General features: G+C 39.9%; 1 protein-coding gene across 10 annotated transcripts in view; it reads left to right on the forward strand.

Moving 5' to 3' along the window:
• The window catches only part of sox5 (SRY-box transcription factor 5), an 824,881-nt gene that overhangs the window by 733,385 nt on the left and 74,398 nt on the right, over positions 1 to 17,098 (forward strand). The gene's annotated exons all lie outside the window — the stretch shown is intronic.

The following is a 17,098-nucleotide window of genomic DNA, read 5'->3' on the forward strand; positions in this document are numbered from 1 at the left end:
TTATTTTGTTAAACTGTAGTTATGATTAGCAAGTTGGCCTTAACATTCAAACACAATCTACACTCCAGTAACTTTAACTCATTACAGGTTGAATATCCTTTATCTGAAATGTTTTGGAGCAGAAGTGTTCTGGCTTTTGGATCCCCCCCCCCCAAATTTTGGAAAATCTGCATTTGCATATACTGTATGTATATAATGAGATCTCTTGAAGATGGGAACCAAGTCTAAACACAAATTTCACATATGTTTCAAATATTTATTTATTTATTTACATTCTGCCTTTCTCAACCCCTGAAGGGGACTCAAGGCAGCCTTACAATAGGCAGTAATTTGAAGCCATACACACACATATCAAATAAACAATTACAATTAAAACCAATATTTAAAACATGAATTATTAAAACAACAATTAAAACACACCTTCTACACATAACACATAACCTAAAGGTAATTTGTTATGCAATATTTAAAATGTTTCGGTGGCACAGTGTGTTAAAGCACTGAGCTGCTGAACTTGTGGACCAAAAGGTCCCAGGTTCAAATCCCAGGAGCGGAATGAGCGCCCGCTTTTAGCCCCAGCTTCTGCCAACCTAGCAGTTCGAAAACATGCAAATGTGAGTAGATCAATAGATACCACTCTGGTGGGAAGGTAACGGCACTCCATGCAGTCATGCTGGCCACATGACCTGGAGATGTCTATGGACAACGCCAGCACTTCGGCTTAGAAATGGAGATGAGCACCAACTCCCAGAGTCAGACATGACTGGACTTGACATCAGGGGAAACCTTTACCTTTTACATTTAACATAAAACAATGTATGTGTCCACTCTATCATCAGGAATCAAAGGTGTCACTAACTCAGCCATCCAGGTGGACATTTTTGGATTTTGGAATATTTCTGACTTTGGAATTCTGGATAAGGGACGCTCACCTATAAAACTAACCCTGATTTCTGTATTTCTTCTTTACCCTAAAAATATCAGTTTCTCCAGCTTTCCTTGTTTTGCATCATTGTGGGCATCTCTCTTAAATGAACACCATATTTGTATGTCTGTTAATTATGATTAACAGCATTCAGAGTTGTCAGCACTGTCAAATATAAAGTGGTCATAGTGTCAGGGATAACAGTTCTGTACACTGTGACAGCTATATTTCTCTTGTATCCCTTTTTGTAGTGTGCCAGGTAGGTCTTTCTTAAGAATGAGATGACTGGCAGTAATTTGGGCAGGAACTTATTCTTGATTTTTCTCCCTATACTTTGATTAGACAAGAATGTTGATAACACCAACCTGCACTATTTGTTATGAAGGAACATGTCTCACTTCTAGTATAGAGTGTTGATACTGAAGATATTGATAAACATCAATTCCAAAACTAAACAATGAGCTCTCCTTGTAGTCTTGTTTGGTTTGTAGGCCTAAATCTAATGGTTGATCCCAGCTAGAATAGATATGTTGACATACTGCTGAATGCTAACATTCATTTAGATTCAGGGAGTTTAATTAAGTTGGGAATGCCAAGTGAAATTAAACCATAGAGTCTAGAATAGGGAAAGCTACTGTTCATTGATTACTTTTTGAAAGAAGCAATTATTCATTCTGACAGTTTTCTTCCAATTGCATGGAAGTGTTTGAGACTGCAGTTCAGAACTTATTCTGTGCAAATTTGCACATTTTTTGTGCAGAAACAGCATTTTCCAAGCATCATTCAACAGTATTCAGTGCAGAAAAAGTTCCTGTGCAGAAACTTTATTTTCTATACAAAACCCCCATAACTGGATTTTGTGCAGAGTAAGTAATAGGAATAAGTAGACATCTACGATCTACAAGGCAGGGCCTTCTCTCTGTCCTACCATTCACTCAAGCATGTTTGGGGGGACAAAGGAAAGGGGCCTTTTTGGTGACTGTTCCCAGACTGTGGAACTCCCTCCCAAAGAGAGACCGAGATAGCCCCATCCCTGCTGGCCTTACACAGCCAGGTCATGACCTTCTTCTGCCAGCAGACATTTGGGGAAGGATAAGAGTCATGTTGCTGGGGAAGTGTGTGTGTGGGGGGAGGCTATTCGGGGGAAGGGTATTTGGGGGGCTGTATGTTTTAAAAGCTATTTTAAGTGTACAGTAGAGTCTCCCTTATCCAAGCCTCGCTTATCCAAGCTTCTGGATTATCCAAGCCATTTTTGTAGTCAATGTTTTCAATATATCATGATATTTTGGTACTAAATTCGTAAATACAGTAATTACAACATAACATTACTACATATTGAACTACTTTTTCTGTCAAATTTGTTGTATGACATGATGTTTTGGTGCTTAATTTGTAAAATCATAACTTAATTTGATGTTTAATAGGCTTTTCCTTAATCCCTCCTTATTATCCAAGATATTGTGGAGCCTCTGGTGGCCTAGGGGATAAAAGCCTTATGACTTGAAGGTTGGGTTGCTGACCTGAAAGCTGCCAGGTTCGAATCCCACCTGGGGAAAGCGCGGATGAGCTCCCTCTTTCAGCTCCAGCTCCGTGTGGGGACATGAGAGAAGCCTCCCACAAGGATGGTAAAACATCAAAACATCCGGGCATCCCCTGGGCAATGTCCTTGCAGACAGCCAATTCTCTCACTCCAGAAGCAACTCAGTTGTTCCTGACACGAAAAAAAAAATCCAAGATATTCACTTATCCAAGCTTCTGCCAGCCCGTTTAGCTTGAAAAAGTGATACTCTACTGTATTTATTATATTTTAATCTGTTTTACCTCAATCCACACCATACTATTTGTTTTTTAACTTTTGTAGTGCACTTTTTAAACAACAACAACAATAATAATAATGTTTTATTTATAACTTGCCCTGTCTCCCTGAAGAGACTCAAAGTGTGAGATTATTAGCCACCTTGGGTCCCATAGGGAGAAAGGTGGGGTGTAAATAAAGTTAATAATAATAAAATACATTCTGAATTATGAAAATTCTGTCAATACAGGATTCCTCCAATCAGGGTTTCCCTTTCTTGCCAATTGGGAAATCAATTTTTGACTTTTTCTAGTTATTTTTGATTATTCTGTCTGTCCTTGGTTGAGAGGCATTCAATATCCTCTCAGAATGTTTTGCGATTTATTTACTAATGTAAGTTTTCCGTCCTAACATTGTGAGCATCAAATGACTCACATTTATCAGAGTTTACTTACAGAAATTCACTCCTTGTCCTTAGGGCAAAAATTATTTATTATTATTTTCTTTGTATGTGCTCAAATATTCAATAGAATCTGAGCAATTCAGCATTTTCCAGTAACTCAAAACATTTAATTCAAAACTAGCATATCCACCTGTGAAATTAAACAACCAGATCAGTTGAGCTTTTTATAAGTAAACAAAAACATTTTGAATTTTCTAGGGACCAATTGATAGCTTATTTCAGAATACATCCAATATTGCTTTGGGGGGGGGGGAGTTACCAATGTTTTTCAATTTCTGTCACCTTTGAGAAGGATTGCAAATGAAAATGTAATACATAGTACAGGGTTCTGGAATGCTTGTGTGTGTGTTTGCATTTTCACACTTTGGGAGCTTGCAGTGTGTTTTTGGGTGAGCTGTTGGGATCTTTAGGGGGTTCTCAATTAAGTTTTCCTGCAATTATGTTCCAAACGTGAGTATCAAATTGACAATAGTGTTGTCATACAGTTGTCACTGGACCACATTTTTTTAAAGTAAGTAAGGAATGTGGGGCAGGGGGCAACCATATCAGGACACTATGCCTCTGAATCTCCTGTTTCCCCTAACATTAAATTCTGAGGGTTTTAGTTTTTTTAAGGGGTAACCATGTGACAAACTTCATGTCTAGTTTTGATTCTGACTATAAAATTAACAAAATATATATTTAATGGTGCAACATTTATTGTCTAGAATAAATGAAAAGTCAAGAGCCTACCTATTAGGAAAGGAGAAGAACAATCCCACCAATATCTACCAAAAATTGTTAGTAATTTTACTTTCTTCTCTACTTTCCTCCATATTTTAAGAACATTTCTTCAACATTTGGCTTCCAGTTCAGTCAAAGCAGACAAACAGAATTTATCCACAAACTGAAAAAAAGGGGGGGTCCCAAGGGAAAGTGTATGCATGTGTGTGTGTGTGTGTGTGTGTGAATGAAGGGCCCTCCAAAAGGCTGTAAAATTGTGCAGCATGATCCTTCTGAATCATGCTGTTTTCAATCTGCTGTGTGCCAGTTGGAGGCTTCAAGAGAGAGGAAAGGAGGGGTGAAGGGAACGGATAATGCTGAGAAATGATAGAGTGGCTGTGACCTCCAAGCTCAAGCTGGAAATCCAAGACATTGATTTCACTTAGCATTCCTGCTGAGAAATCCGGCAGAGTTCAGTTGTAATAAAAGAACAAGATTCTGTTCTAATGGTAATGGCGTATGACAGACATATCACTTTGTCTGTCCTCCACAATACACAGAGATGGAAAGGGGCAGAGAGGGAGAAAGAGGGAAAGGGGGAGAGGGGCAGGGATACCAAATTGGAGGAAAAGGTCGCCTGATCTGCCTGTGGAGTTGGGTGAGTGTTGTCTCGAGCTTTGAACTGGAACACAGCAACACATATATTTATAATCCATTGTGATCTTTAAAGAACCTTTTGGAGAGTTCTTGGAAGGTAATTAAAAGAACTCTTCTAAAACGGGCCAGAAGAAAGCTGGTTGCAGTTGGGCAGATGCTAAGAGAAAAGAAGATTAAGCAGCAATAGTGTGTGTGTGTGTGTGTGTGTGTGTGTAGGACATATATATGCAGGCTTGAAAGTTTCAATTAAAATAGTTACCTGTAAAAGTTACCATAACATTTTTAGAATTACCGTTGGCCTTCTGCATTTGTGGGTTCTGCTTTTGTGAATTTGATTACCCGAGGATTTCATTAGAAATCTCTAGGTCCTCAGTCAAAACTCAATGATCAAATTCTGCCATAGATGTCTGGAGGACCAAGAGGTTCATAAGGAGAACACTTTTGTGGGCATTTGTAGGTCCTCCAATATTATTCTTTGATAAACTTTGGGCACACGTTGTCTGTAGAGAAGCACTGGAGGACCTGGGTATTCCTAAGGAAGTGTTCCCTCAGGTAAATAATACTAATTTTATTACTATTTATTACACTTTTGTGTAGGTTCTGTACCCCTAACTTCACCGCGTGCAGAGGACTGACTGTAGCCCTTTCCTGTTTCCAGGCAATAACTAAAACATACACTTTAAAGCATACATTTTTATGTTCCCTTTTTAATAAAATACAACTTGATTTGACCAGTTGCTTGCCTGTGACACACAATTAAGGTTGCCATGTTTTCTGCACTACATCATGACAAGACAGACTCCTTCCCTTTGCTAGACTAACTCAAAACTAGCTGGACACATAAGGCCAGTTCAAGTTTTGCAAGAAGCAGGCTTCTTGTGAGTTCTTACTGCTTCTGTGAGATTTCATGGACATTTCTTAATGGCACACCAGCCATCCCAGCTGGAGAGGTTAAAGAACAGCACTGTGCCAAATGTTATTTCCATAGGTGTACCCCCAGCTTTTGATAAGGCAAATTCACTGCATCTAACAGTTGTTATATTGGGAGAATGGCTGGTGCTGGCTTTAAAGAGTTCAAGTGATACATAAGGTTGCCACTGTAAAAACGGGAGAGGACTCCTATACCTTTAATGATTCTATAGAAAGATGGAAATTTAGGATTTGATTGCCATCAGGTCAGCAGAATGGGAAAAGATTCCTCCCAGCCAGAGAGAAATCACAGTGTTTCTTCCTAGCCCCCTTTAAGCTTGTTCTAGATCTTGTATTTTCGGACCATGATTGAATACTTAAACTTCTTGGGTTACATTTAAGTAATCAACTATGCGCCCAAAATACAGTAAAATCTCACTTATCCAACACTCACTTATCCAACATTCTGGATTATCCAATGCATTTTTGTAGTCAATGTTTTCAATACATCATGATATTTTGGTGCTAAATTCGTAAATACAGTAATTAATACATAGCATTACTGTGTATTGAACTACTTTTTCTGTCAAATTTGTTGTATAACGTGATGTTTTGGTGCTTAATTTGTAAAATCATAACCTAATTTGATGTTTAATAGGCTTTTCCCTAATGCCTCCTTATTATCCAACATATTTGCTTATCCAACATTCTGCTGGATAAGTGAGACTCTACTGTATAGGGTTTGGTACTATCAATGGTTTCAGATAATTGCAGCAGGTCTTGGAACATATTCTCCATGGATAAGAAATTTCTACTATACATTCTTGTCTTGTACTCACAACAGAGCATGTGGTAGTATCATTGAACCAAATGATATTGCATCCCATCTGGGCACACACTATAATCATGAAAGAGTAGGAGTATTAGTAGTAGTTGTTGTTTAGAGCATTTATAACCCACCTTTCAGCAAAAAGTCTCTGATGGTGATTTACAAAGTGTTGCTTTGACAGTTTCCTGTCCCCAAGCGTACAGTCTATAAATAAATTCTATTGCTTATCATGATTTTTAAAAACCTCAGTTAGGAAATATATCACAACATTTTAAGATAGCAAGTATTTTCTTTTCCTTGAAAATGAGAAGATCATCAAGGGGGTTCTCTTCTTCACAGACTAAGGATCTCATCACATTGAGGTCCAAAAAGTGGGTGATAGCAGGGAGATTCGCCAGACAGCATTGCAAATCCAGCAGGCAGCAGGGGAAACTATTGTCCCGCATCACCCACATCAGCATTTTCCCCATCCCTGCTGTCCGACTTACCTCCATGCTGGTCCCGCTGTTGTCAATGAGAACATGGGAAGCCTCCCGTGTTCTTTGGGCAATGTCCTAGGATGCTTCCAGGATGCTGGGAGGACAAAGTCCCACCAGAAGTAGTTGTGTGTTGTCCGATGGGATCCTGCAGGCTCTGTCCTCCCAGCATCCTAAGATGTTGAAATTGTCAAATGTTATGGGGTCCCAAGAAGAAAACAGCTATGCATGAAGTGTAATGTGTTCAGTGTGGGCTCTTGCACATTTAAAGTGCACACCAGCTCACTGATTTTTGCCCTTCTCTGCCCAAACTGAGAAATTGTAACATCTTTGATTTACCCATATCATAAATGTGCTGTAATCTGTGTATATGTGTGCTGAGATGGGAAGAATGTTCATGTAGGAAGTATTGAGAGTTTCTCTACCATCATAAAAATAACCTTCAAGAAGCGCTGTTTTGTTAAATTCCCATCTGCAAGCCATTCTTAGGCTGGCACTGTGTGAGGAAAATACACCCAACTCTTCTGAGAGAGGAGAAAAGCCTCAACTGTGAGAGTACTCCAAGGTGTAAGCAAGTGGATCTCAAAAGAAAGAGGGCATTTTTCACCTGCGCAGTAACCCTTCAGGAGCTACTCCTTTCATTTTCTGCAAGGATTGTTTAAAGACAGCTTTGGCAGCAGAAGAAAAAATGCTGGCCCTAAAATTGCAGAGAAGTATGGTAAGAATCTGCCAAAGATCATCCTTTAAATCTGTCTAAGACATGAGCACAACATTGGAAGCTCTTAAGACCTTGGCAGCTTCCATGTTGGCAAACTCTTTATCTGTGGTCTTCACCAGTTGTTTGAACATTGGACTGGGAAGCATCATTTGGCATCTTCTGCTCTCGCTGCTGTGCTGTTCTTCTTTCTCCAGATATGACTCTCAGCATTCAGTTTCACCTTCCCTCACCTTGCTTCACAGCTGTTGAGTTGCCAGATAGCTCAGGTATTTCCAGGAGTGTAGCTACAAAAAGGGTGCAAAATGAGGACATTGCCCTCCAAATAATGAGGACATTGCCCAACTACATGTCATTTTCTGATAGTATCCAAATTTCTAATACCAAGGTCACTTAAAATTTCACTTGAGCATTTAGAACTGCAATTTAGGCATAGAAAAAAGAAGAGCAAGGAAAGTTATCAAGAACAGCAAATATACATGTTCTAGTTGTGAACACTTTTCAGTTCCCCACTATATTTTTCCATGCAACGTCACCACCTCATGCCAGGTTATAGATCACAATGTATGAAATTTCAGGCTTGTGCTCACTAAATCAGCAGTAGAGCCCAATGATTTCAATATGGCTAAATGTCTGGAGTAGGCATGATAAGAAATCTGCTGATAGTGGATAGTGAGTGGAATCGTATATCAACTTTAAAAAAAGAAATAAAAGAAATCTTGACATAATTTTAGAAAATACTTGTCCCAAAAGTTTTACATTGCTTATAGTTATAATGAAATTCTGGTAGTATCCTGTCCTTGTGTGGCACACCTCATCATCTCCAGATTCAGGGGATTTTAAGGCATCTTGAATTGTATCTGCAAACACATTGACAACTGGCAGAGAATAAAGACTTTGCATTCACAGATCCAAATGTTATTTACTCTGCACCAGTGGAAACAAACAAAACCTTTTCTGTTTGTGTTGCTTCCTATTTATTTCAATAGGCATTTAGTCATGCTTCGAATCATGCCATAGAGCAAAAATAATAATAAATGTAACAGTCATGTTGCTTTGCCCCATATGAAACTTCCTTCTTTATATTGTAATCTCACCTAAATGTAGGCGGCATTTACCCACCTGCAGCATGTCAACCTGAATTGCTTTATAGTTTCCTTCACTTGAGGTGTTTGTGGACTCCCATGAATTTTCAGTGCTGCTTGTGATGTTAGCTAAATATCTCTTGATACTTGACAAGGTGCAGTGCATTGTCCAAAGCCTCTGCCAAAACAAGGACCAGTTCAATATACATTGTAACAAGAGCTACCAATTCCCAGCTGCTTTCCTTTTAACCTCATTATGACCACAGCCTTTTGCCCAAGTCACAGTTGTATCCCCATCAATGGCTTCAGCACACAGATTGTCCAAATCAATTTTTTTTGTTCTTTTCGGCTTCTCCTGGGTAGCAATGTTACTATTTGCTCAGCAGCAACACCTGGGAGTTGCAAAGGAAAAAAGAAAGGAAATTGTGATTCAAGCAAGCCACAAACAAGAATAACCAGCTGGACCTAGGAAGCATCGTTCTCTATTGAGTTCAATAGCCTCTCCAATGTTGCTTTGAAATTATCCTTAAACCGAGTGGGGAATTTGTGCTCTCATTATCTCAACTTCCCTGATCAGAAAACTGAACTGTGGATAGCCTAAGAGATGCCAGTCTTTTCTCTAGAGATAGAAAAGGTTTTAAACAAAAAGAGTTTGGACATTATAAATCTGAGAAAGAAAAGGATATTTACAGTGGAGAATTATTATTTTGGAAAGGGGGATCTTCTGGATATCATAGTACTTTAAAATACTCAAGCAGTTTCTTTTTAAGGATAACAGTTTAGACTAGGGGTCCTCAAACTTTTTAAGTGGAGGGCCAGTTCACGGTCCCTCAGACTGTTGGGGGGCTAGACTATGATGAAATAGTCCAAAATTAGGATTGTTGTTGTTGTATGCCTTCAAGTCGTTTCAAACTTAGGTCAGCCCTAAGTCTATAGTCTAGGACAGGGGCCAGGTAAATGACCTTGGAGGACTGCATCCAGCCCACAGGCCTTAGTTTAGGGAGCCCTGGTTTAGACAGTCCAAAAGGTTGCGACTGTGACTCCAAAGATCCAAGCACATGAGTTTATATGACTTCCTTTCAGCAAAATATTGTTCAGGAGAACAACTATGCTATGATGGTTTAAATATTGGACTATGTTGCAGAAGGCAGGGTTCAAATTCATAGAAACCCACTGGGTGAACTTGGACAAGTCATGGTTTCTCTGTCTAAGAGAGAGGCAGTGGTGAACCCTCTTGAACAAATTGTGCCTAGTAAACTCTGATAGGACTGCCATAAGTCAGAAATGACTTGAAGGCACACAAGAACAGCAAAACCACAACCACAGTGGGTTATTCTTAAGATCTGCTGGAAGACTGTTGGCTCTCCTGAATTGTTTTGACTGACTAGCTCCATCACTTCATATTCTGAAGCAGATTCTTGCTCCCTTGTGTAGTTTTAAATTGGAAGTGCCAGAGGCTGATATCTGAAGCACTCTGTATAAAAGTCTTTAGTTTTATTTCTATCTCACCTTTCTTCAGAAAGAGTTGTAATCCAACCCACCTGCAGATTAAAAAGACAGTTATAGTCTAGATTCTATGCTTCTGTATACATCCTTGATAGTGAAATCAGATGTTGGTTTTGGCACAGTCTGAGGGAGAGAGAAAACAGAAATACTGGGCATAAAGCAAGCGGAGGAAGAATATCATTTTATTGCACGTAGTAGGCTTGATCGATCCATGAAAAATTTGATTCTAAACTCGTTTCAAAACTAGAGGGGGCAGTTTTTCGTTTTTGTTGCTAATAACGAATTTGGCCCCCAAAAATTTTCGAAATTAACGAAAATTCGTTATTTTCGAAATTAATTCGTTAATGGCGGACGTGCATGCGCGGTGGCCCAAAAACAGCCCGAAGGGGGGGGAACTTAGGGGGCTCTCCCGCCCTCATTTTTTGAGTGATCTTCTTCAAACTTGGTACAGTGGTAGAACACATTTAACACTGATAGCTCACCAAAATGTGGAACGTTTCCCTTATCCTCTGATTTTTGGCAAATTTTCATAGCTTTTATAATAAACCTTTTTTTTAATAATTGCAGTAATCTGTTCCTGGTTTGAAAGTCTTATTTCCTGTTAAATTGGGTTGTCTTTACTGTGAAAGTCATTGTTCTACTTCAGAAACTTTGTTTTTGTGGCTGAAACTTTGTTAAATTGGTGTGTGTGTGATATATATTGTGTATATATATATATATATATAGTCCCTGCTTTTGTGTGTGTGTGTGTGTGTGTGTGTGTGTGTGTGTGTGTAGGTAAAGGTAAAGGTATCCCTTGACGTTAAGTTCAGTCATGTCTGACTCTGGGGGTTGGTGCTCATCTCCATTTCTAAGCCCAAGAGCCAGTGTTGTCCATAGACACCTCCAAGGTCATGTGGCCGGCATGACTACATGGAGTGCCATTACCTTCCCAGAAACACCCAGAAAATGGGAATTCCAGACAGGAAACAATCAGGGCCAGCTAATACCTCCCAACAAAGGATTCCCCCAGGTAGGAAGCAGCCAGGCTTTGAAGCTGCAAGGCTATTCAATGCTAATCAAGGTGACCAATTGCAACATTCACACTTGCCTCCCACAGACAAGAGTTCTTTCTCCCACCCTGGACCTTCCACAGATATATAAACCCCACTTGCCTAGCTTCGCACAGACGTCAAAACCTCTATGTCTGCCACAGATGTGGGTGAAACGTCAGGAGAGAATGCTTCTGGCACATGGCCATAGAGCCCGGAATACATACCACAACAGTGTGATCCCGGCCATGAAAGCTTTCCACAACACAACCACAGTATCCATTCAAGTTCATGTAGCGTGGTATGGACTGGAGACCTGTATTGGGGGGAGGGAGGGTGCGAATCTGGGCCCCTGGGAGCAGCCGAGGACGGGCCTGGCCCACACCCCCTCGCATCCCGGGCCTCTTCCTTCCTCTTCCTTTTGTTATTTAAACTATATATTGTGAAATTATGGTGTGTTTTTTTTCATGCGTGTTCTGTGTTCAAGATAGGGAGACCAAAGAGGAAAAGCAAGGGAGGGACGGAGGCCCCAACACTTCCGGCTCCCATGCGAACTCCCCCCTTGTGTGCCTTGGAGGGTGGAGCATGCGCACTGGCTCTCCCTTTCTCTATGGCTCTTTTCAGGTCGCTTGGGAACCCGAAGTGCCTCCTCCCTTTGCCTTTGTGTCCAAGAAGGAGAGAAGGACGTTGCAAGGTTTGCATTGAGGGTGTTTCTCTGGTGGGTTTGGCTTGGAAGGGGGCTCATTAAGGCCCAATTAATTAATGCACTGAGCTGAGGCGAGGCGGCGGCGGCGGCCATTTCCCCCCTCCGTCTTCCTCCTCCTCCTCGGCCTCCTTCCCCCTCGCCCCCTCCCATTGGCTGAGCCTCCCATTGGCTGAGGGGCAAAAGGAAAGGAGTTTGGGTGCTTTGCAAAAGCTCTTTTTTCTTAACGAAAAAAACGAAGAAATTAGAAAAAACGGCCTCTCGCAATTCGAAACCGCGATATCCAGACGTGTGGACAACCAAGGTTCGATATTGCTTCAAAACAATAGAAAATAACGAATCAATAACGGTAAACGGGGAAAACGAATTATTTGAGCAAGCCTAGCACGTAGATATTGGACAACAAGCCAAACTCTTACAATTTTATAGCCATTAGGACGGCAAATATTGTTGCGGCATCCAGCTGGCCAGAAATGCCTAACTAGGTCATAAAAGTGTAACTGTAGGGCAGCATGAAATCTGAAACAAAATGGAAGGGAATGGATTGTTGTTGTTTATCCATTGCCAGAAATATTAACTCTTTGCAGAGCTGGAATTAATGTACAAACCATCAACATTTAAAGCAAATTTCACCACCTGCATTTTTGCATGCAAACATTTGATTGTCAGGGTTCCTAAATTTAAATGCTCTCCAATCTTCCAAAGTGTGAATGCAATTGGGATTGTAGATATGATAGAAAAAATATTTCTTCAAAGTAGAAATTAACTGCATTTTTTTAAAAAAAACACATTTTGTTCAAGACATGAATTTTGAAGTGTTGCCTTATGTCATCATTTGAACTCAAACTTTTCCATAGCTACAGAATGTAGTGATGGAGACCAAAGGCGGGTATAGGAATTCTGTTTCACCAAATGAAAATTTCCTTCAATCCCCAAATATATAGCATTGCAGAGAATGAACTATTGAAAAATGATCTTCTCTTTCTTGTGCTCACATCTCCTTGGTAACTTTGTCCCTTTTCTTTGGCTCAAGTGGATTTCTAAACAATAATCTAAAATGTTACATTACTGTAATGCAAGACATTTTAGGTCTGAAGGAAAATTGCATTGGAGACAGAATTCTTATTTGGGAAGGGGGGCAAAACCCTAATTTTTCTCTCCTGTAAGTTGTTGTGTTCCTTCAGTTATTTCCAATTTATGGAGATTCTTAGGAAAACCTATTATAGGATAAGATTTGTTGCCTTTGCCTACATCTAAAGCGAGAAGAGTGTGACTTTCCCAAGATCACCCAATGGTTTTGTAGTCAAATCCTGATTTTCAAATCTGTAGTTTTCGCAACCTCTCCTGTCTTATAGAAAAACTTATGTGATCACCCAACCTATTTGGGTACTCCAAGCAGAAAAACAAATGTCACCCTCCACAATTAAAAAATACAATTTAGTTCATTAATTGATTTTACCTTTTATTTCGAGTTTGTATCCAATCACACACTGAGCTGGAGACTGAAAGGTCCCAGGTTCAAACCCCAGGAGCGGTGTGAGCGGCCGCTGTTAGCTCCAGCTCCTGCCAACCTAGCAGTTAGAAAACATGCCAATGTGAGTAGATCAATAGGTACCGCTCCGGCGGGAAGGTAACGGCACTTCATGTAGTCATGCCGGCCACATGACCTTGGAGATGTCTATGGACAACACCGGCTCTTTGGCTTAGAAATGGAGATGAGCACCAACCCCCAGAGTCAGACATGACTGGACTTAACATCAGGGGAAACCTTTACCTTACTAGCCAATCACAAAGTGCCACGATGCATTGCTGAATACTAAATTTAGATTGTCCATGTAATCACATATCCCATTTCTATTTCTGATTGTTAAAGCTGAACAGTGAAGAAAGCTGATAGAAAAAAAACGTGAAATGTGGTGCTAGAGAAGAGTTCTATAAATATTGTGGACTGCTAAAAACACAAATAAATGGATTACAGAACAAATCTTACCAGAACTCTTTGTAGAAGCCACGATGACTAAATGGAAGCTCTTGTTTTTTGACCATGTCATGGGAAGACATGACTCATTAGAAAAGCCAATAATGCTTAGTACAAGAAGATTGACAAACTCGGTCAAGGAAGGCACATCCTTGAGTTTTCAAAATTTGAACAGGGCCCTGGATCATAGGGTGACTTGGAAGTTTCTCATTCATAAATCAAAGTTAACCTGGTAGCAGCTAACAACAAAGCAACAATCTCCATGTATTCAATCACACAAGAGCAAAATTGGGGTAGCAGACACATTATTTTTTCAGATGGATTAATCTTTTCTCATCATTATGGGAACCAGGTTCAACATAGTTCTTTACCATCCCTGAAATAATGAGACCACACAACAATATGGGTTTAACTATGGGCAACATTTATTAATTTTACCTATTTAACCGGTGGCTCAGTGTGTTAAAGCACTGAGCTGCTGAACTTGCACACCAAAAGGACCCAGGTTCAAATCCCAGGAGTGGAGTGAGCGCCCGCTGTTAGCTCCAGCTTCTGCCAACCTAGCAGTTGAGTTGCCAATGTGAGTAGATCAATAGGTACCGCTCTGGCAGGTAGATAACAGCGCTCCATGCAGTCATGCCGGCCACATGACCTTGGAGGTGTCTAAGCTGAAGAGCTGGACAACGCCAGCTCTTCAGCTTAGAAATGGAGATGAGCACCAACCCCCAGAGTCAGACATGACTGGACTTAACGTCAAGGGAAACCTTTACCTTTTTTAACCTTCTGTAATTTGCAAAATATTTCTAATAGGGGGTATGAACTTGGTTTAGATTAAGCCAAGGCAGTGGCCATCTAAGGCCTACTCCTCAGCAAACTTGGGCGAAACATCTAGGTCCCCAGATGTAAAAAACTATACTATTTCCAAGGCGACTGATCAGGGGAATGTAACAGAGAATTCTGACCCATCTCAGTAGGATTTATTGAGGCCAAAACTCTTCCCTCTCCAAGGCCATTTCTGTTAGCCCTCACCTTGGTTATTTAAACCACAAGTGAGGGTTTCCGTTTCTGGCCTACACCACAAAGGGGTGCCTTAGGCGTACACCAAAATGTAAACCCATAGATGTTTTCTTCATGATGGCCTGTTTAAAACCCACAGTCCTAATCTGCCCAATGAAAACAGTATAGGGTAGGTGAACCCCCCCCCCCAGAATATAGAGGGGGGGATTCCTACCCGACCCCAAAGGTTACCAAATAGTTATACTGTTAAATGGGTGGGTCAGAATGAGCTCCAGGGGTGGGCTGCTGCGCATCTACGCCAGTCACACCCCATTGGAAATACACTTATCCAACACTCGCTTATCCAATGTTCTGGATTATCCAACACGTTTTTGTAGTCAATGTTTTCAATACATCATGATATTTTGGTGCTAAATTCATAAATACAGTAATGACTACATAGCATTACTGCGTATTAAACTACTTTTTCTGTCAAATTTGTTGTATAACGTGATGTTTTGGTGCTTAATTTGTAAAATCATAACCTAATTTGATGTTTAATAGGCTTCTCCTTAATCCCTCCTTATTATCCAACATATTTACTTATCCAACATTCTGCCAGCCCGTTTATGTTGGATAAGTGAGACTCTACTGTAGTTCCAACTGGAACTATTTCCATGTCTCTTCCGGCAGAGGCAAATCGCACCGCGCCCCCAGCGCACGGGGGGTAAGGAAGTTAATTCCAGGTGCAAAATTGCTATATGTATTGAACTCATATGTTGCATTTCAATTTATGTTTAATATTTTACCAAACATTACACATGGCCTAAGACAGAATGAGCTGGCTATATAAAACTACTGAATGTTGAAGAAAACAAAGCCGATAGATTTTTCTATCATGTGTTACTTTTCAGGGAGGGAATAAAATTATATAAAGTCATAAATATACAGTGCTTTACAGGATGACTTAAGTTATAATAATATGTGATGCACGATAACAAAGTAGATCAGAAATGGTATGGGAAAGAAAAACAGGGATGTAAGGTACAGAAAGTTTTATAGGTATGAAATAAAGAGTTTGCGCTGGATGCAAAAGATGATAGCAAACCAATGTAAGTATATGAAGAAAAGTGTTTTATGGGCAGCGAGTCAGACAAATGATTTTGGCAGCTGAGTTCTGGATAGAGGCGAGGCAAGAAGAGGACAGATATGTAACAAATGGGTTTGCACAGCCTTCCAGCTGACAAGCTGGAAAATGACGAACCACATCACACATCTGTCAATCCTGTTGCCTTACATGATTTTGTGCAAATATGACACCACTGGAGTTGTAATGACAGATGAGACTCAACATGACATATCCATGGGAAAATTAGCACAAAAGACTCCCTAAAGTATCTGTGAAGATTCCACCCCACCCCCTGAACGCTAACGCACAAATATTTTACAGAGAGAAAAAAATATGTCAAAAGTAGGATGGATTGAGAAAAGCGGTATCATGAATTCATTGTATGCTATGCAGGGAGATACTGTGTAGAAATGAGATCTCTTTTTAACATTCCAGCTTTCTGCTTTATGGGTGGATTGCCTGACTGTGGTCTTTCTTTCCTTTTCTTTTTACCCTGTGCATGGAACTTTATTCCAAAATAAAGCTAAAAATGCAAGCAATTAAACAAATGAAGATAATGCATAACAATATAACAAGATCGCTCATTAAATAAAAAGAAAAACGCTTCACCAATAACACTTCTTAATTTGTCATGGGTAAAGCATTTGTGACAACCAAATATCATAAGAAGACTACACTAACTATTGAGATAATTTGGAAGTTGACTACATATATGGCTGAATTACTTTCTTAGAGAAATAATGCATATGCATTTGTCAGGAGTTTGATCTGAAGAGCTTCTGCATGTGAGATAAACAGAAACCTCTAACAACTTTTCTTAAATTTTGTGGCAGTTTATCATACACATTGTTAGAGTAGTTTAAAGAGAAAATACAAAATCTAACAATTCCTGTTTCCACTGGCCAATTTTACAACACTATAAAATTTGACATTATAATGTGACTTTGTAACAAAAGAGAGAGAAATCTCTGGGGATCTCTTAAAATGAGAATGAGACATAAAAACAACTCTTGGTCCACTCTTGTAAAAATTAGTAATAGGGTTTCTACTCCACCCAGTAGGACTTTGTTATATCCTATAGAACAAAAGAGAATGTTTGGTTGGCCACGTTATTAGACAATACTCTCTCTTTGTGGAAAAAGTATATGTGGAAAGAGCTATATAATGGTTCAAATGACTAAACCCTCCAGAATAATCTC

Source organism: Anolis carolinensis, chromosome 5, assembly GCF_035594765.1.
Source record: "Anolis carolinensis isolate JA03-04 chromosome 5, rAnoCar3.1.pri, whole genome shotgun sequence".
Lineage (NCBI taxonomy): Eukaryota > Metazoa > Chordata > Lepidosauria > Squamata > Dactyloidae > Anolis > Anolis carolinensis.